This window comes from Mesoplodon mirus, assembly GCF_964341445.2.
Source record: "Mesoplodon mirus genome assembly, chromosome: 16".
NCBI lineage: Eukaryota > Metazoa > Chordata > Mammalia > Artiodactyla > Ziphiidae > Mesoplodon > Mesoplodon mirus.
Window position 1 is genome coordinate 71,028,118 of NC_138992.1, and position 19,890 is coordinate 71,048,007.

A 19,890-nucleotide genomic window follows, 5' to 3' on the forward strand; every position below is an offset into this window, starting at 1 on the left:
AATATTGGAAGTAAGAGATAAACACAAGAAAATTTCATAAGGATATAAATTAATGCTGTAATGCTCTGAATAAAAAGACCCGTTTTCTTACCTCTAGCCTGGAGCTGGCAGGTAAAGCAAATCAGATCACTTACTAAATTCAACAGCTGGCTCAAGCAGTCTTTTTTAGAAGAGGTACAGGTAGTCGAGTCATTTTCAGGTTTGCCAAGTGAAGATATTATTATTCTGAATGTTGTTATTATGGTGGTAGTGATCCATAAAGGATAATGCTGATGATGTGGGCATTTCTTTTTTTTTTTCTTTCTTTCTTTATTTATTTATTTTTGGCTGCATTGGGTCTTCGTTGCTGCGCGCAGGCTTTCTCTAGTTGTGGCGAGCAGGGGCTACTCTTCTTTGCGGTGCACGGGCTTCTCACTGCAGTGGCTTCTCTTGTTGCAGAGCACGGCTCTAGGTGTGTGGGCTTCAGTAGTTGCGGCACATGGGCTCAGTAGTTGTGGCTCACGGGCTCTAGAGCGCAGACTCAGTAGTTGTGGTGCACAGGCTTAGTTGCTCCGCGGCATGTGGGATCTTCCAGGACCAGGGCTGGAACCTGTGTCCCCTGCACTGACAGGCGGATTCTTAACCGCTGCGCCACCAGGGAAGTCCCTATGTGGGCATTTCTTCAAGTTCTGAAGAGCCTGAGCTACAACAAGCGACTGACAGTCGGTCCCCTATGTCACCAATCCACCAGCAAAAGCTGGGCTTCTGTGCAGATCCTCGGGCAGTACATCACCTTTCGTTCACACCAAGACAAACACCACGTTTCCCAGGTACTCCACAGTGACACCGCCTGCCTTCCCGCAATTCAGGTACAGTCGTGTCACCACCCATGGGCTGAACCATGTGGGAAATTACCTGATTGCATCATTTTATTGCATCCCTACTAAGTATCTGACAGCACATGAGACAGGGTTCTCTCTTTATCTTGCTCGACCCCAGCAGCTAAACGAAAGGGTTCTCAACAGCCCACAGCAGCCACAAGGTTCCCTATCAACTTGAACTTTGCTTCAAACACCAGCTCGGATTTTTATTTTTTGTTTTTTAATGAGAAGGGAAAATGGAAAACTTAAACTGCTAATTCTGGTGATAAACCTAGCTCTCTGAAACTTAACACAATCAAAAAAAAGTTAAAATTTCAAGTGCACCAAAACTAGCAAAACTTCAAGTTTTAACGAGAGATTTACTGTACTCAAGCTGGACGACTGTTTGTTCAGTTGTGAAGGACTAAAACCCATAAACATATACAGAATCTAGATATGTCACCATAGAATAGTTCTAAGACGCAAAGGAGTATTAGGATTTGGGATACTATTGTTTTGGGTTTTGTTTTTTTAATCCCCTGAAAAAGGAACACACATCCACCCTATAACATGTAAGCCTACCTACTGCTTTATACATCTGAATGTGAGACCTACTGACGCCACGCAGCGTGCAGCTGCAGGGACGGCCCGTCGTCCTGCGTGTGAGCAGGAGCAGTGCGCAAGCACTTCCTGGAGGCTGGCTGTCGACTAGATTAAGTATTTACCAAGAGCGAGTGCTATGGCTGGGAGCTTAGGGAACATCCCGTCTTCTTTCCTGAGCAACTCAAGTCCTCTGCAGTGAGAAAAAGATGCTCCATGAGTTAATACATCTTGGATAAACACTGGAAAGAAACTTTGAGGACAGCCAATTCTGTAGCAAGCTGAATACTCTGATGTTGGCCACGTCTTGGACTGATAAACAAAAACAGGGTAGAAGACTAGTAAGTCTTACAATAAGTGTCTTTTAGGTAGAAAGTGTTCGCAATTGATAAGGTATGACTTGTGAGGAAAAGAAGCCTCCCTGACTCTAATGCACTCATGGGCTGCTCTGGGCCCTTCCATGTCACTCCCAGAGGCGGGCCTTGAAAGCACAGGTGTGTAAGTCTTGATAGATGCTGCTCCTGTCCTTCTAAGGCCAAGGTCATTCTGATGGGACCCTCCAAAGCAATTTCTGCAGAGAGGTTAATGCTACATGGTCTTAAATAAGCCTGTCCTGATTTGAGTCCCAACTCCACCATTAATAGCCGTATTCTTGGGCAAATTTATTAAACAATCTCTAAAACTCCATATCCTCACCTACAAAATGGCAATTATTGCTCCTACCTCAGCGATGTGATTAATCCTACTTTGGTAGTCAGGGACCAACAGTTCACCTAAGTAAACAGGTTAGCAAAATGCAAACTCAAATATAGGCTACGCTCCGCACATGGTAGCTACTGAGATCAAGCCCTTAGAGTCAATGTTATTCAAGAAATGGGTTTGAGGGCTTCCCTGGTGGCGCAGTGGTTGAGAGTCCACCTGCTGATGCAGGGGACACGGGTTCATGCCCCAGTCCAGGAAGATCCCACGTGCCGCGGAGCGGCTGGGCCCGTGAGCCATGGCCGCAGAGCCTGCGCGTCCGGAGCCTGTGCTCCGCAACGGGAGAGGCCACAACGGTGAGAGGCCTGCGTACCGCAAAAAAAAAAAAAAAAGAAAAGAAAAGAAAAGAAAAAAGAAATGGGTTCGAGCCCTGTTCCGGGAAGATCCCTCATGCCACAGACCCGCAAGCCACAACTACTGAGCCCGTGTGCTACAACTACTGAAGCCCACACACCACAGTAATGAGTAGCCCCCGCTTGCCACAACTAGAGAAAGCCCGCACAGCAACAAAGACCCAATGCAGCCAAAAGTAAAATTAAATAAATAAATTTTTTTTTTTTTTTTTTTTTTAAAAGGCAACAGCAGCTTTTCCAATTTTTCAACCTTGCAGTAAGGACGGGAGAATACGGGGAACTTCCACAGGCTCATGTCTGTCAACTGTTTCTACTCTGCCCCATTTCATTTTCCCTTTAGAGTCTCTTTTCAGTGAAAATAAAATAGGATAAAACAAAACAAAAGCTGTCTACGTTCCATCTCTCCCGCTGTCGTGCCAATCTGGAGAGCAGCGGGATTCCAAGGAAGCTGCCCCAGAGTCTCACCTTTCCAGAGGCAGAGGGTCTCCTATCCCAGACCCCATCCCAAATCTACCCATTTTAGATAGCTTCTTGTCTGTTCCTTAAGCAAGGCACAGAATTTGGGGGAGAAGGACCGGCCCCAAGGTTCAGAGACTTGAGGACCTAGAGTTACAGATTTTGAGAACACCGTGTACCTCTCCAGTCTATACTGGAAGGTTCTAATGCTCCAGAACGCATGGAATATGCCCACCACTGTTTACCCAGGCTAACATCTCCCACCGACTTTGGAGAGCTGCAGGTTTGCTGCAGGTTTGGGGAAAACAAGGACTGCCGGGTTCCCTGGTGAGACAGCCCCAGCTCAGCCAGCAGATGGGTAGCTCCGTAGCCAGAGAGCAACTGCTCCTTCAAATGTACCATTTCTAGTGTCTGGGGTATCCGAGCCCCCTCTGCGTAGCCAATGAGAGGACCAGGTGAATAACATCTAGGTGTGTGCCTGGATACAGGCGCACTCCCATGTTAATTCTGATGTCGAATTCTGAGGAAAGGTGAAAACCGTGCAGCCAGGATCCACTGCAGGCCTCTCGTGCTTGGCCAGTCATGATTTAGGATCCGGGGACTTTTTTTTTTTTTGCGGTACACGGGCCTCTCACCGCTGCGGCCTCTCCCGTTGCGGAGCACAGGCTCCGGACGCGCAGGCTCAGCGGCCATGGCTCACGGGCCCAGCCGCTCCGCGGCATGTGGGATCTTCCCGCACCGGGGCGCGAACCCGTGTCCCCTGCATTGGCAGGCGGACTCTCAACCACTGTGCCACCAGGGAAGCCCGATCCGGGGACTTTTTAAATTAAAACCAAGACACATGGTTTGATAAGTTCAATGACTACCAGTTAGCTAATGATACTAGTAACTACACAATAAATATGCTTTACGCTATACCAAGTGCTTTAGGTGGAACACCTCATGCAATCTTCTGCTGTTAGTAACCCTGGCTGGTTGAGAGTATTATTGTTCCTATTTTTTTGATTCACTAGCCGATCCTCCTGACGCCACAACTCAAGTTCTCGGCCACCACGGAATAAAACCTCCACAGGAACAACTCCTCTCCTCATCTCCGTGGGAGAGGAAGGGCATTAGGGTGAAAGGCATGGAACCCGATTGGCTTAGGGGTCAAGATATCCCAAGATGTATGGCCCCCCATGAGTACAGTAGGCACAAAAAGAGAAAGTGTGGACAGAAAAGCCCAGCTTTTCTACTATGTCACCACATGGCAACATTACTACCCCTAAATTTTAAACATATCCAAATAATCCCTCAAAACCACCAGAAGTGAGAGTAGAACCTTCAGAGGTGGCACACCCCCACAGCTAACGTAAGCCCCTGAAAAATCTGCAAAGCCACACAATCGTGCCCACCCTGAGGAAGTCACGGAGGGCCCTGGTGGACTTGATCAAGTCACAATGGCACCAAAAAGGCCTATGAGGACCAATGTCATACAGAGCACCTTTGAAATAGAGCCCCAACCAAAGACAGCGAGTCCCAGGAAGGATCTCCCTGCACACGAAGATCAATGTCTGACCTATAATAAAAATAAACGGGTAGGGCTTCCCTGGTGGCGCAGTGATTAAGAATCTGCCTGCCAATGCAGGGAACACGGGTTCGAGCCCTGGTCCGGGAAGATCCCACAGGCTGCGGAGCAACTAAGCCCACGCGCCACAACTACTGAGCCCGTGCACGAGAGGCCGCACCCTAGAGCCTGCGAGCCACAACTACTGAGCCCTCGAGCCACAACTACTGAAGCCCGCGCACCTAGAGCCCGTGCTCCGCAACAAGAGAAGCCACCGCAATGAGAAGCCCACGCACCGCAACGAAGAGTAGCCCCCACTCGCTGCAGCTAGAGAAAGCCCACGTGCAGCAACAAAGACCCAATGCAGCCAAAAAGAAATAAATTTTTTTAAAAAATTTAAAAATAAATAAACGGGTAACATCATTACTATACAAACTGGCAGAAACAAAAAACAAAACAAACAAACAAAAACACTGTTTCAAGATAAGTGTTCAGCAGACGATGGCTTTTTCTCACGATGGTCTGTGGATGCCACCGTGGGCAGTGCCGATAATGCCAATGGCTCAGCTGATGCCAGGAGGAGCAGAGAGCCCTGCCAGGGGTGGCTGTGTCTCTTGAGTGAAGGCTTGCTGAAAAGTTGTATGGCTGGACTGGGATCCTCTAGGACAGGATGTCAACGCCCCTCCCCTAGTCACCCTGGACTCGTTTTCTTACAGCTTCGTTTCTCCCTCTCCCCCGCAGTTTGCCTACCTAGCACGCCTGGCTCATGAGGTTGGCTGGAAGTACCAGGCAGTAACGGCTACACTGGAGGAGAAGAGAAAGGAGAAGGCCAAGATCCACTACTGGAAAAAGAAGCAGCTCATGAGGCTGCGGAAGCAGGCCGAAAAGCACATAGAGAAGAAAATTGACAAATTCACAGAGGTCCTCAAGACCCATGGATTCTTAGTCTGAGCCCAATAAAATTGACTGTTTATTCTTAAACAAACAAACAAACAAACAAATAAGTGTTCAGGGTTTTCATACTTTTTCTCATATAATATTAAAGTCAGCAACTTGGAAGCTTTTCTGGATTTATCAATCAGCATCTCTCATTTGCGACCAATCACGCTCTATCATCCACTTTTTATAATAACTGAATAAAGTGACTTTTAAGATATATTAAGCTAGTTTATACATACTTCCCCCAAAAAACAGGTAAGTGTTCTGACCGAGGATGGTATTTCCCTCCACAATTATTTAAGTAATCTATTCATTTCTACCACACCCATGTTTGGCCACAACCGGCTCCTAAAATGCGACCAGTTTCCTCCATGGGGAGCACAGTGGGACCCACCAGCTATCTTCTGGGAGTCCAAGGACCTTGTCCCAATACATAAATAGCAACAGAAAGCGGCCTCCAGAATGTGGAGGTACACAAGAACAAAATGTGGCAAAGTCCGCTCACTGGAGGGTCCTCTTGTTTGTACGAGCAAGCGGAGTCCTATTAAAGCAAGTAAGAAACAAAGTGCCACATATCAAGGTAGATAACGAAGTTTCCCTCTTCTCTCCCCTTCCATTGACCCACCAGCAATCCTTGGTGGGTTCGCCATACACCGACATCTTTGGGGGGAAGCTGGCAGACTATTTTGGAAAGTTTTAGAATGCCGCTAGCAATGGGAAGCAGGCTGAAGCAAGAGTTTCACGGTCTGTTATCGGCCACCTCAGTCACATGCTTCAGGAGTTCATGAACTTCCTCCTCAGACCTGGTGCTCGTCAGGTGCTCCCCGCCTCCGTGAGCAGCATCGCCAGCCAGCCGGCCACGCAGGGAATACACTAGAAACCTACACTCCCTGACACCCTCCTCTCCCTGAGAACAAATCTGTCTTCAAGTACGATTCATGGAGCCTCCTAAATACTTCTCCAACCTGTCCACTTCTCCATCTCCACGGCCACCAGTCTAGCCCAAACCACTGGTCCTTCCCTACCCCATGGACCACAGCAACAGCAGGCAGGACGAGGCTCCCAGCCTATTCTCTCTCCGCTGCCCCACCCACCAATCCAGTCTTCAAAACACAAGCCTGCTCACGTCAAGCCCTGCTTAACACTCACCAGTGGCTCTGCTGCTTTTTTTGAAATCCCAAATTCCATGTAAGCCCCGCCCAAGCTGGCCTGTGCCCGCCTCTTGCGTGTCATCTAGCTGCTCTCTGTGGGCCTCAGACACGCTGCCTCCCTCCAGGTGGGCTAGCACTGCCCCCTTCTCCTACCACCACTTGGACGGCAGCGCTGAAACCACTCCTAACAAGTGCCTCTCCTTCCTCCCAGTCCGCCGCCCAGCACCTATGACGTTGCGGTGGCTCTATTTTTCACGTGGGTCTTTCACATCTTCTCCTGGCACCACTGTATTCCTAACTCAGGCATAGCGCAGCGCCTTTTAGGTAGCAGGTACCCAATAGATACTTGAGCCGATGAACAAGAAAACAGGTGAAACAGGAAAACTGATCACAGCCCAGTCACTAGCCACTAGAGCCAAGCCTGGCACCTACAGCAGTGGCGTAAGGTCAAAAGGACCACTGAAGGGAGTGTCTTTGATGCCACATGGCCACAAACAAACAAGCCCAGGGGCCAATCAGCCCCTTACTGCCAAGTAGTGCTTCTTCATTACTATTCTACATTATTTTTATTTTTTAAAAAAATAGTTTTTACTTTTCAAAATAAAAAGAAAACAAAAACCTCCAAAAATATTTCACTGAGAAAACAATCATGTCTGCAGTCATCTAACATTAGTAAAAGGTGCTGGAACCTAGTTATGGTAATGAATACGTGCTTCTATAATGAAAACAATAATCAAATCTCAGAATAATTTTCTCTGCATTTCTCTAGATGGATAATCATACCTCCCTGCTCCCCCCTCCCAAAAAAACCCTCCAAACCACCACACAGAGACAAATACAATACTGTTGGCTTAAGAACACCCTTAAGAGCTATGTTAGCATAGGCTATAGGATGCTTAAGCCAAAAGGTACTTTTGAGTCAGAACATGAGAGGGAGAGCTAGCCTCTTCCAGAAGCAGCTCAGTCATCCAACAAAGACCAACCCGGCACTCCCCTGCATGAGCACCCAGCTAGGCACCAGGAAGACAACCACGACCAAGACAGCTCTGCCTGCAGTAACTGGGTGGCCAGCCAGAGACAACTCCTTTAATTAATCCTCTGGGCTTTAGTTTCTTAATCTGTAAAATGAGAAAGTTCAACTAGCTCTCCAAGGTCCTCATGCTCTAAATATCCAAAGATTTACTAATGACTGTAAGATGAATTTCTACTTGACAGTATCATTATGATTTCCTGTTTCTATTTATTATTTTTATCACACAGGTGTGGTTTCATTTAAGGATTTTAATATATTGATAAAAGTAAAATATAAAAGAACGGTACTAATGTTTTTAATTACCATCCCAGCTCTTAACTACCACCATAATCAGCTATGGGCTTTTGCCATAACTCCAACTGAGTAATACCCAAATTAAAATAAATCATTACATCTTCATATTTTTGGTAGAAAAACAGAAAAGTGATAGAAATAGAAAAGTGATCATTTACTCCCAATTTCTCTCATATTTTAACATCATCCATCATCTTTGAATGTCAAAGTTTTCTTTAAAAAAAAAAAAAAAAAAACTAGGACCGAATAATAAAGATCTCCAGAGAAAAAGGAAAATTTTATCTCCCAAACGGATAAAGCTATAATGGCTTTAGAAACCTGATAAGATATAACAATACAAAATTCTGAATTTCTAAAAGGGCATAAAAAGAATACTCTTTTAAAGATATACAGAAGTGTCCGTGTGAATGAACAAGACAATTAAAGAGTCACACAGGGCCATCATGTTCCCGACATCATCTCACCATCATCACCCCAGATGTTCCTTCCCCATCCACCTTAGTGAATTTAGCTATGTGACCTACATCTATCTAAGTGCTGGTTTGTTTACATCTAGAAAGCATCTGAATACTGGAAGCAAATCACTTGATTACAAAGCTGAAATTTTAAGGGTCATTTTTTTTGCAGCCACATATTTTGCTCAGCCCTGACTAACCATTTTTATTCTTGCAATGCCTTATTTATAGATGTCTATAAGACGGCCATGGTGACTACTATCAAACCTGAAAGGCCATGTACGGATAATAAAAGATGGACAATAACTACCACCTCCAAAGCTGATCTTAAAATTTAAAATATGACTACTTGGTTACCTACAGAACGCGCTCTCCTAGTAGATGGTAAACTCTGTGAGGGAAAGCACCGCCTCTGACTTGTCGTTTTACACACGAGAGCTTGCCAGTGACTGCTGAATCAAAAGTAACCAAATGGATGGTGACACTTTCTTAAGCACAGGGAATAAAATGCTCTTCGGCTAGGTTTGAAATAACTACTCTAAACTTGGCACTGGAATTGCTCTTACGGGTTACACGGCATGTACGTAGAAGCACTCTGACTGTATTTTCTCATAGACGAAAATATTCTTTTACTTTTGACCTTACTGCTTAAAAACTATACAATAGGTAATATGAAGAAAAAGTTGTAACATTTCTTTGATACAGTTTTATAAAGGTACTCCCCGTGGTATTCATTTTAACTCAATAAAAGTAAGACGCTCATGAAAAAAAGTTTTGGAAATAGTCCTATAAGTCGAACTGATTAACAACTAAACCAAGTACAGGAGAATCTACGAAAGTACTGCTTCAAAATTAAGTTACTAGACCTGCTATTTTAAACTCAACTTAGGTATTCTCAACTTGGAAAAAAAAAAAAGTGCTATGTTTTTTCCTCAAAAGAGGAAAATAATGTTTGAGTTTTTAACCATCACCGTCACCTATAAATGACCTATATTTCTCTATCCTGACTTTCAAAATTAAGACACAGAAAAGGAAGCAATTTTTTAAATTGACTTAAAAATAATTTCACTGATTAAACCAATATAATTAGAGTTTGGAACTCACATACCAGTTCCTTTATTATAATTATTCATTTCTTATCAAGAAACTCATTTGAATCCTGAAAAACCTAGAACAGAATTCATCAAGCTTCAATTTACTGGCTTGCACAGAGGAAAAAAATAGAAAATATCAACAGACTATAAACAATAAAATCTATAGTGCTAGAAAACAATTCTTGAGTATTACGGTGATGAAATTCACCTGTTACAAGCCTCACAAAAATCCATCACGTCCCTTTATCTGGTTACCAAATGGCCGGGGTGGGGGGGATGTCATAATTTCACTATTTGGCAAAACAAGAAAACTTAGTTTCTAAAATTTGCTGCAAGTCGCTTTCCACTTCCAAATTCTGTTTACCTTGTAACTTTTTTCCACAGAACAGATTTTTCAGGGAAAACAAACTTTTTGTGAGCAAATCCGGAGGACATAAAATGTCTCCCACTTACTATCACCTAGAAAGGCAAACCCAGTCCTGCTCGGTGCCCCCAGCATCTAGCTTTCAGCCTCTTCATTATCATTGTCAATGAATGGGCCCCAGTCAAATGAAAGCTGCCATTTTAGGGTAAAGACTGGAGGGCTTCTGTTGTGCAACAGCAAGACAAAAACACTCCGCGACAGATGTACTCTGGGGGCTGGGAGGCGGATTCAACTTCGCAGAATCACTGCTCAAGTTATTTCTGAAATAAGAAATTACCTACTACTTACACACTGCTACAATCTAAACGGAATTATAACTGGGAGAAATCAGGTTCCCATGCTGCTAAGATCATAGTCACTACGATTTTTTTTTTTTTTGGCCATCGTTAGACCAGATCTGTGAGGAAATAAGGAGAAGTTTTGTGTGGTTTTTTGTTGTTGTTTTTCTATTTGATTATTACCTTTAGTGAGTACTCCCCCCCTCCCCTTATCGGGAGAGAATTGGGGGGAAAACACACTCAACCTCTTTGAAAGGTACTGCCCACTGCAAAGACGGCTTAAATGAGAATTTTCAGAAAATAAAAATCAGGGCCTTCACATAATCCTATAGAAATAAGTTAAAATATTTAATACAGCCCAGAAATCAAGCCCAGAGGATGAACATATTTCAAGATAAGTTCTTTAAATAGATGGCTACATAATATACAATGGGAAACTAAAAAGTATACTTAGCAAGTGGAGAGCTGGATAGTGTATCTAATTCTAGCAATTCAAAAGGAAACTCTCCATGTGGGTTGCTACTTTTCTTTTGTCCATTGTCTGTTTGGAAGAGGGGGAAAAAAACTAGTTTAAAATCGAGGCGTGAACAGTCCCTAAAAGTGACCTCCAGGAAAACCGGCCGCCGGGTAGCAGGAGCACTCCCCGCGCGTCCGCTCGACGGGGGCGCTCACAAAGCCGGCGGGCGGGCGGGCGGCCGCGAGTTCGGGGTGCGCTCCCACGGCGCGGGGCTCCTCGAGGCACAGCCATCCGGAGAAAGGCGGCTCGGTAATGATGGCTGCTCGGGGCCGGCAGGCTCCTTCCCCGGAGCCTCCCGACCCCCCGCCCCCCCCGCGCCCGGGATCCGCCGCCCTCCCCCCGCCCCCCGGCCGCGCTCGCCCCGCGCCGACGCGACCGCCCCGCACCGCAGCCCTCCGGGTGCCCGCGCCCCCGCACCCCCGGTGCCAACCAAACAAACAACGCGTCCCCCACCGCCCTCCTTCCTCTGCCCGCTGACCGCCTGGCCTCCAGCCACCTCGGCCGTTCACGCCCCGAACGGCAGATCTCGGCGGGGGCAGAGCGCACCCGGGCCACCTCGGGGGCCACCTGGTGACACCCCCCCCCGGCGTTGACCCCCGGAGGGCTCGGGGATGGGGGAGCTGAGCTGCCTCCGGGGACTTAAAGTCGCTATTATGCAGCCGCCGCCGCCGTTGGCCCGGCCAGCTCGGCAAGGTGGGGTCCCCTCCGCGCCGCGCCTCCCCGCGCTCGCCCCGACCCCGCTCCCTTTCTTCTCCTCCTCGCGCACCTGGGAGCCGCCGGGGAGCCCCGGGAGCCCCCGGCTCCGGGCTCGCAACTCCGCGCCCGCGGCCGGCACGGGCCGGGCTCGGGACGCCCCCCGAGCCGCGTGTTCGCGCCGCCCCCGCCCCACGCGGCGCCCCTCGCACTTTCCTCGCCGCCGACCCACCTCGCCCGGTGGCCGTCCCCGCGCGGGCCGGCGCCGCCGCGCCAGGAGGGACGCACTTTGTTCGCGCCGGTGCGGCCGCCGCTCCCGGCGAGCGCGGCGTGGTCGGTCCGGGGCGGGGGGCGGGGGCTGGAGGCGGGGGTCGCCGCCGTCCCCGAGCCGCCGCCTCCGCTGCTCAGCCGCCCCGCGCCCGCGCGCCCATCGCCCACTCGCACTGGAGTTGCAGCCCAACTTTTCCTCCTTCCTTTTTCTTTCGAATGGAGCCGGCAACTCGTGCTCGGCGCCGGCGGGAGGAAACGCGCTCGCGCTCCCCCGCGCGCAGACACGCTCCCTCCTGTCCCCCGTCCCCCCCCCCACGCCGGCAGCACAACAAAAAGCCATTTACATGCGAGGAAGTGACCCTCGGCCGGACCGCGCGCCGCCGCCGGCCCCGCGGACGCAGGCAAAAGTTGGGTCGCCGGGCGGCGCTCCGGGCGCGGGTTCGGGCCCCGCGGGCGGCGACGCCGGCGACACGGCCCGGGCGGCGCTGCGCTCCAGCGCCGGCCCCGGCCCCCGCCCGCCCTAGCCCCTCGCCCCGCACACGCCCAACTCCTCGCTCCCAACTCCTCGCGCGGCCCCGGCCCCGGCCCGGAGCGATTTCCTGCCGCCGCCGCCCCTCCCGGGGGCGACCGGCGAACTCTCGCGCTTACCGGGTCGGGCGGGCGGGCGGGCGGGCTCCTCCGCTGCCCTGTGCCGAGGGGAAAACAAAACGCAGAGCGGGCTCCGGAGTTGGCTCGGCGGCCGCGGCCAGGGGGTTGAGTCCTCGGGCACGGAGTTGGCCGGGGGCGAACGCGGCTCTGGCGAGTTTCAGGGTCTCCGGGTCCCCGGGTCGCCTCCTCAGCGGCGCTCCTTTGTGTAATTGCACTCGATTCAAGTTTAATCCGATAGTTCCCGAGCACGAGCGCGTCCGCACTACCACGGCTCAACCCCCGCGCCGCCGCCGCCGCCGCCGCCGCCGTCGCCGCCGCCGTCGCCGCCGCCGCCGCCGCCGCGGCCCCAGCACGCCAGCGCCTGCGCGCGCCCGGCACGCCTGCGCGCGCCCGAGGCCGCGGGGCCGCGCGCGCCCGCCGCCGGCTCCCTCCTCGCCGCGCCCGCGCCCGCGCGCCGCCACCTGACGTCAGGCGCGCCTGGCATAATTTATGCAAGAATTCGGCCCGGGTGTGGAGGCCGAGGGAGAGGCCGAGAGAAAGGGGGCGGCGCGGGGCTGCGGGGCCGCGGGCCGCGAGGGCGGGCGGGGCGCCACTTCCCGTCCCCGGGCGGGCGCCGGCGCTGCGGGCGGCTCTCCCCGCGGGCTGGTGCGTGGCCGCGCCGCCTTCCCGGCCCGGCTCGCTGGAGCGCTCGGCCGCCGCGCGGCAGCGCCCGGGACGCGGGCTGGAGACCGTGCCACGTTTCCCCGAGCGGCACCTTCCCGGGGTCCGGGTGCGCCGCCCGCGGGCAGGAAGCGGCGGCTCGGCCGGCGGCGGTCCTCCCGGCCGCGGCGAGGGGCTTCCGAGGCTGCGCGGACAGACGGCCCCGGCTCAAGGGGTTGGGACGTCCTTTCTGCAATTATCCGTCAACTTGGAACGATTTTCCCACCTGAAATTATTTAGAATGGGCACGTTCCATTTCAGATTTCTCCTGCCTCTCCACGTTGCTTGTCTTAAGCTCCTCGTTGACAGGACCGCCGGACCCACCACTAAATCAAAAAGTTTAACTAGATGGCGTTGATTTTGTTGAATTTGTTGCCATGCCAAAAAAGGGAGAGGGAGCGCGATGGTTATGAAACAAAGAAATAGGTTGTGTGCCCATTTTTAAACATGTCAGGACTAGAGTGTTTTAATCATTCTTTGGCCAAAATGGCACTTTTGTATGATCTCCTATCCTCAATTACCCAAACCTCTTATTCTATTTCCCTTCCCAGTACAAAATTAATATGAAACCTGGAGAAATTTCTCTTTTACCAATTTTCCTTTTAGGAACTGGATCTAACAAACATTTATCAAGCACCTTTTATGTGCAGATACCAAGCAGTTACAATTCTTTTAAACCATCAACTGTTGTACACTTTAAGGTGATTTTATTAGGTAAAAGATTACGTTTATTTTTAAATCAAGGAAGGAACGTAGATCAACCAAACATAGACCTATAATAGATACAGAGGACAGCGAATTGCTCTTATTGGACTCCAAAAGACACTCAGAAAATTGCAAAACTATGCAAAATATAATCTCTCCTCATTCAGCGTCTGTAGTGCTAAGACTATCACGATACTTCTACTTGAACCAAAGGTTAATCAAAACTATTTTGTTACATTACTACTACAACTCTTCAATACCTCAGCTTGATTATCCTAGACTTAATCACTAACACATTTACTTCCTAACGTGAGCAATGATTTTCTAAATATTTGTTACATTTTACTGTCATTGATTGAAATGCCGTGGTTTGGGCTTTCTTTCATCATATATTTGAATGGTCTTTTGAAAGAGGTAAATGTTTCATTCAAGGGATTTACAAATAAACAGCAGAAAGAAGGTTGACACTACAGAAAATTCTGACGTTAAAAAAACAGGAAACACTAAAATCAACTTCTACCTTTTTTATAGTCCATTTCATAAACCAAGAATCAGAATTCCGAGGTTAGGTTTACATTGCCATTAAGTTTATGTCTCTCAGTGAAAGCATGTTGGGGATGCTTTGGGGTGTGCTGGGTGGATGGGGGTTAAAGACAGGACACATGTCTGCAAAGAAATCACTAGCAACAGATCATATTAGAGCCCATAAAAGTGGCATAAAAGGGATTATCTCTATCCTTTACAATATACCCTGCTCATTGTCAGATGTGCATATATTTCAAGTCAATTTACGAGCTTAAAAAAAAATGACATCTACATAAAGTGAAAATATATTAGTTAACCTTTAATTAACAAATAGTATTGAGTCTGAGGAGGTCCCCCTGTGCCCTTGTCTAACTAGAAAGTGAGGACACCTCCCTTTGAGACATATGAGAAATAGTAAAATAGTACAGCCAAAGCTCAAGGTGGAAACCAACAGAACTGCAGCCCCTCCCTGGTTTAATCTCCCTCCTCATCCCACCACGGGTCCAACAGGATGGAGGAGTCTCTAAGCTTTCAGAAGTGGTAAAGGTGCAGAGCTAGAGGGGCCTTGGAAAGTGGAAGGCCTCAGGGGCAAACTCCTAGGCGGCTCTGGCCTGCTTGAGTCATAACTCCCCTCCCCATCCCCATCCCCACTCCCTACCCTTTAGCCTCCAATGTTTTCTCTCTCCATTTGCTTCACTATTGAAGTTTTCCCATTGAGAATAATTTGAATTCACAAGCTTTCCCTTTGAGTATGCAAATTCCTTAGGGAGAGATAAGGGACTCCTGGTCATTCACAGATGAGTATAAATTAGTTCAATGGGTTGTTTTCCTCCCAACACATAGCTGGGACTAACAAATTTAGACATTTATTCATTCATTCAACACTGAGTGTCTAAGAAGTTCCAGGCCTTGTTCTAGGTGCTGGAGATAGAGTAATGAACAAAACAGAGCAATGTTTCTGCCCTCTGGGAGCGTACAGCCTAATTGGTTGGTAGTTTTGATTTAGTGCTGAGAGAAAATGGTAACTTTGGAGTCTGAGCCCTTGGGGAATAGGACAGGCTTGAGTTCATTGTAGCCAGAGGGCAGTGGAAAGGTACAAGGGGCCTGGAGGTGGGCCTAGAAGTGGCTGCCCCCAGAAAGCTGTTGAGAAAAATTCCAGAGACAACTTGGCCTGTTACAAAAAAGGTTTTCTAGGCCCCATGAAATGAATGAAAACAGTCTCTTCCAAGAACTGAGACTAACGCTAACTGACCTATAATTTGGCTGCATTACCGCCTAGACAAATAAATATTTGTCTCTGTTTGGAAACGTAGTCATAATGTACCAACCTCTAATACCCGAACTTTAGAACACCCTCAATTTAAAACTATCTGCTCTTCCCTATCGGTTCTTCCAAATCATTAAAATCAGCTACACTAATCAATTACACTAATTCCAGTGCTGAGGACTTACTTGATGTATTTTTGGAACTCATCTCTTGAAACTGTGTTCAGGACCAATTTGCAAGTCATAGAAAATAACTCTCTTTAGTGCCCAATTTCTTTTTTTCCACTAAAAACTATATTATTCTACTTTATCATTTACCAAATTTGTGTCCAAATGATTTTGGCAAGCTCCAGACAGTATATTTTGCCTTTAAATGATGAAGATGGACTGTCATTGAAAATATATAGAATGTAAATAGTATACATGATAGCTATTCACAAAGTTTTAAAAATTTGACTTGTAATAAATTCTGAGCAAAGTATTTTTAATCCATAAAATTAAGAAAAAGAAAGAAAAGACAGAGAAAAATAAAACTATAGTTATTCAGAGGGCTATAAATGCTGAAGAAAGCACCAAAAAGAGAAGTCTGAAAAGCATTTCCTGCATCACTGGAAGGACAGCATAACCTTCCTGGGTGATGTTTTCATGGGGGAAAGAATCCGGCTGGATATGGAAGTTCAGCCTCCATATTCCACTGGTAATGGACCCGGTTGCTACAGCCTTTGCAGGCAACTGTCCAGACTGGAAAGGTGAAGATATCAGGTGAAAAGAAAGCCACTAGGGCTACAGTCAGGCCACTGCTGGCTCCCAAAGACAGCATGGTTAGCTAAGTTTTAGCAAACATTGATTGAATGCCTACTATGTGGCTGACTCTCTCTTAGCCTTGGAGGACACAGTTAGCTCCCTGTTCACGCGGAGCTCGTGCTCGCTGGCAGCAGAAAGAAGGGAGTGATTCTTGCTGCCGGGGCAGCAGAGCAGCCTTCCTAGAAGAAGGGAGGCTTGAGGATTTCCTCAGAACAAAGAGAGCAGGACAGATGACCATGAGGTCCAGTTGTTTCAAAGCCTAGTGAGCACGGGTCATTGCAAGTGGTTCCATACTGAGTGGAACATGGAGGGCGGTTCCTGCTCAGTCTTCTCTGACTGACCCCCCAGGGTGGGTTGGCTGTCCTCTTGTTCACCCATCTCCATCAATACTGGTTTACATTAAATTGTAATTCATTCCTGGGACTTCCCTGCCAGTAGTTAAGACTCCGTGCTTCACATGCAGGGGGCCTGGGTTTGATCCCTGGTCGGGGAACTAGGATCCCACATGCCGCGCAGCACGGCCTAAAGAAATAAATAAGTAAATCATTCATTCATTCATTCCCGTCTTATCTTCTCACTGGGTTGTGAGCTACTTGGGGGCAATGGCTATACCTTGTCCTTTGGCATCCCCAGGTGGCCCAGAGCCCTCGCACAAATGGCAGGGTGGGGAGTTAGTAGATTAGACTGGAGAAGTAGAGAGGGTCAAGGAGAGGTCTTGACTGCACCCCAGAGGCACTGGGGGCTCACTGAAGAGTTCAGCAAGAGAGTCACAAGTCAGATCCTTACTTTGAAAGATCTCCGTGATGGGGCAGACTGGGGGAAACGAGAAGCAGGGAGAACAGAGAGGAGGCGCTCCTGAGGCCAGAGAAGGGGAGAAATAAAAGAAGTTACCCACATCCTGTATTCCTGTTATTGTTCAGACTCAAGACGCTCCAGACGAAGCAGCGCTGCACGACCACTTCGCCCTGTGGTGGAGGAGGGGGCGCTCTGTCTGGAAGGAGCACTGTTGGGGCCCCTGGGGGCGGTGGTTCCAACATGACCCTGCCGCCCACCTGGAAGGAAGCATTGGCTTCTTCTCCCCTCAGGTACTGGCTCCAACTTCCGTGACTTACCACCAGACTTCTCCTAAGTCATGTCGAGCAACACCTAAACTCTCTCACCTCTATTTCTAGACTGATAAGTGGAAATTCATGGTGCTAACTTAGACAATTATAAGATGCTTTTACAAAACATTAAAAGTGGGAAAATACAGTGTTTTATCCATTCAGTAGTTATTGAGCACTTGCTGTGGATCACACACTGTGCTGGGTGCTGTGAAAAGAAAAATGAAGCCACCGCTGCCCTGGAGGAGCTCTCTGAATCTATTAGGGGTGACAGACATTTAAGCCTGTCACTACAATTAAAATGTGTACAGTCGTGGTACTACTGGGTACCTGGTCGCTCAGAAGAAGAGGCGCCTCATTTTGCTTCTGCCCAGAGAGGCAGGGGAGGCTTCACAGAGGATATGACATTTAATCTGAGTCTTCAAGGACTGTGCAGATGGCAGGGGTGGGGAGGTACACCAGGCAGGAAAAGCGCCTGAGACATCCATGGGGCAGATGGTTAGTGTCGGCACTGCAAGTAGTTTGGCTCGGAGCACAGTGTACACAGGGAAAGGGCGGAAAATGAGAATGGAAATAAAAGTAGGGCCAGGTCAGAAAGGGTTTAGTAGCATATCAGAATATCTTTACCTTATTCCATAGGTGATTGTCAGCAAGAAAATGATCAGGACAAATATGGATGTCCCGGCCACACCTCAGAGCAGGGAGGCAACGAGTAGACGTTGGTGATAGTCAAAGTATAACATGATGGGGCCCTTGACCAGGGCAGCATTCAAGGTGATGGAGATAAAGGAATAAATGTGAGAGACATTTAGGTGACATACTTGATAAGATTTGGTGAATGACTGATTGTCGATAAGTGGATGAAAGGGAGGAGATGAAGATTCACGTCTAAGTTCCCTCCTTGAGTGACTGGTAAGTAGATGCATCATTATCCAAGATAAGGAATAAGCGGAACCGGGATGTAGTTTGTGGAAGAACGACACAGTGCTTCGGTGTGCGAATTAGAGGTGCTCTGTGGAATATTTAAACGGGGATGTCCGTTAAGTAAGAGATGGGAACTTAGAAGATTGATCTGGTTTAGAAATGTAGGTGTAAGAATTATGAGGTATGAATGGTACTTAAATCCATTGGAACGGATGTTTGGAAAAATATGCAACATTGGAGGAAAGCAGGATGACAACAGGAATCTTTAAAATACCAGGTTTTCTCAGCTGTTTATCATTGTATAGCAAACCATCCCAGACCCTAGTGGCTTAAAACAAAAAGGTATTATTTATGTGATGGGTTATCTGGAGTTGGGCTCAGCTGGAAAAACCTGGGGTAGTTGACATTCTCTCTCTCTCTCTCTCCCTCTCTTTCTCTTCACTTGGTCTTTCACCTTAGTCATCCAGAAAACAAGGAAGTTTCTGAGGAGTGTCCCAAGAAGGCAAACCCCAAGTCACAAGCCTTATCGAGCCTCTGCTGACTTCATGTTTGCTGATGTTCCACTGGCCGAAGCAAGTCACATGGTGCAGCCCAATCTCAACGCTGGGGGAGCCCAGGGGAGTGATTCACTGGGACCATTACTTATCCATGTAAAACACATGTTACAAGATGGGCAGAAAAAATATTTAAGGGAGACATCAAAAGAGAAGCCATTGGAGAAAACGTATGAAGATTTGTCTGAAAGAAAGAGTAAGACATCAAGGCAGCAGAGTTTCTAGAAGGGAAGGGGCAATAGTGCCAAGTGTCACAGAGAGAACAGGTAGGGAAGGAATAAAAAGTGTTCATGGGGCTTGGTCTTTGTTAACCTTTCCAGTTTCAAGCGTTGAGGGTAAAAACTGAATCGCAGAGGGGAGAGAAAGTGAATGGGCGTTGAGGAAGTGTAGGCAGGAGATGTAGATTCCAGACGCTTTTCTCAGAAGGTTGGTTATGAAATGAAGAAAAGACGGGGTAGTATCTAGAGGAGAACTCACATTAAAGAGAGAGTAATCGGGTTTTTTTTGTTGTTGTTTGTTTTTTTTAAAGATCAGGGTGGTATGCATTACTTCAGAGTAAGAGACAGGAGCTGGGATAGGACAGTAAGGCCTACCGGGAGGAACAAACGTCCAGCTGATGATTGATGGGAAGAGCAACACCTGTTTTTTTTTAATCAAAGAAAGGCTGGTGAAAATGGCAATAAGTTTGTAGGTTGGGGTAGAGAGAGATGACAGAAAGTTAAGCAAATGCATTTATAATAGCTTCTGTTTTTCTTCTTAATTCAGTGGTTAATCATCTACTGAAATTGAAATGCTCATGAATGGTCAAGAGATTTGAGGCAAGGGTTTCACTTTTGGAACAGTCTCCATGGGGAAGAAAGAAGCTGTGAAAAGAAAGTAAAAGGACCCTCCCTGAGTCCTGAGAGTCCTTGAGTCCTGAACTGAGACTGTAGAGGCACCAACTTGTTATGCAACTTTCTTA

The 19,890-nt window shown here is 48.0% G+C and overlaps 1 protein-coding gene across 4 annotated transcripts in view; it reads right to left on the reverse strand.

Moving 5' to 3' along the window:
* The window catches only part of CHD7 (chromodomain helicase DNA binding protein 7), a 181,491-nt gene extending 168,834 nt beyond the window's left edge, over positions 1-12,657 (reverse strand). For 3 of the 4 annotated variants that reach the window (XM_082601631.1, XM_082601630.1, XM_082601628.1), the window contains exon 1: positions 12,350-12,657. The gene's annotated coding sequence lies outside the window, so the exon portion shown is untranslated. Of the gene's footprint in view, positions 1-11,663; positions 11,917-12,349 lie in introns of those variants that run through there. The other variant, XM_082601629.1, reaches the window with a different exon arrangement.
* Between the last annotated feature and the right edge of the window lie 7,233 nt (positions 12,658-19,890).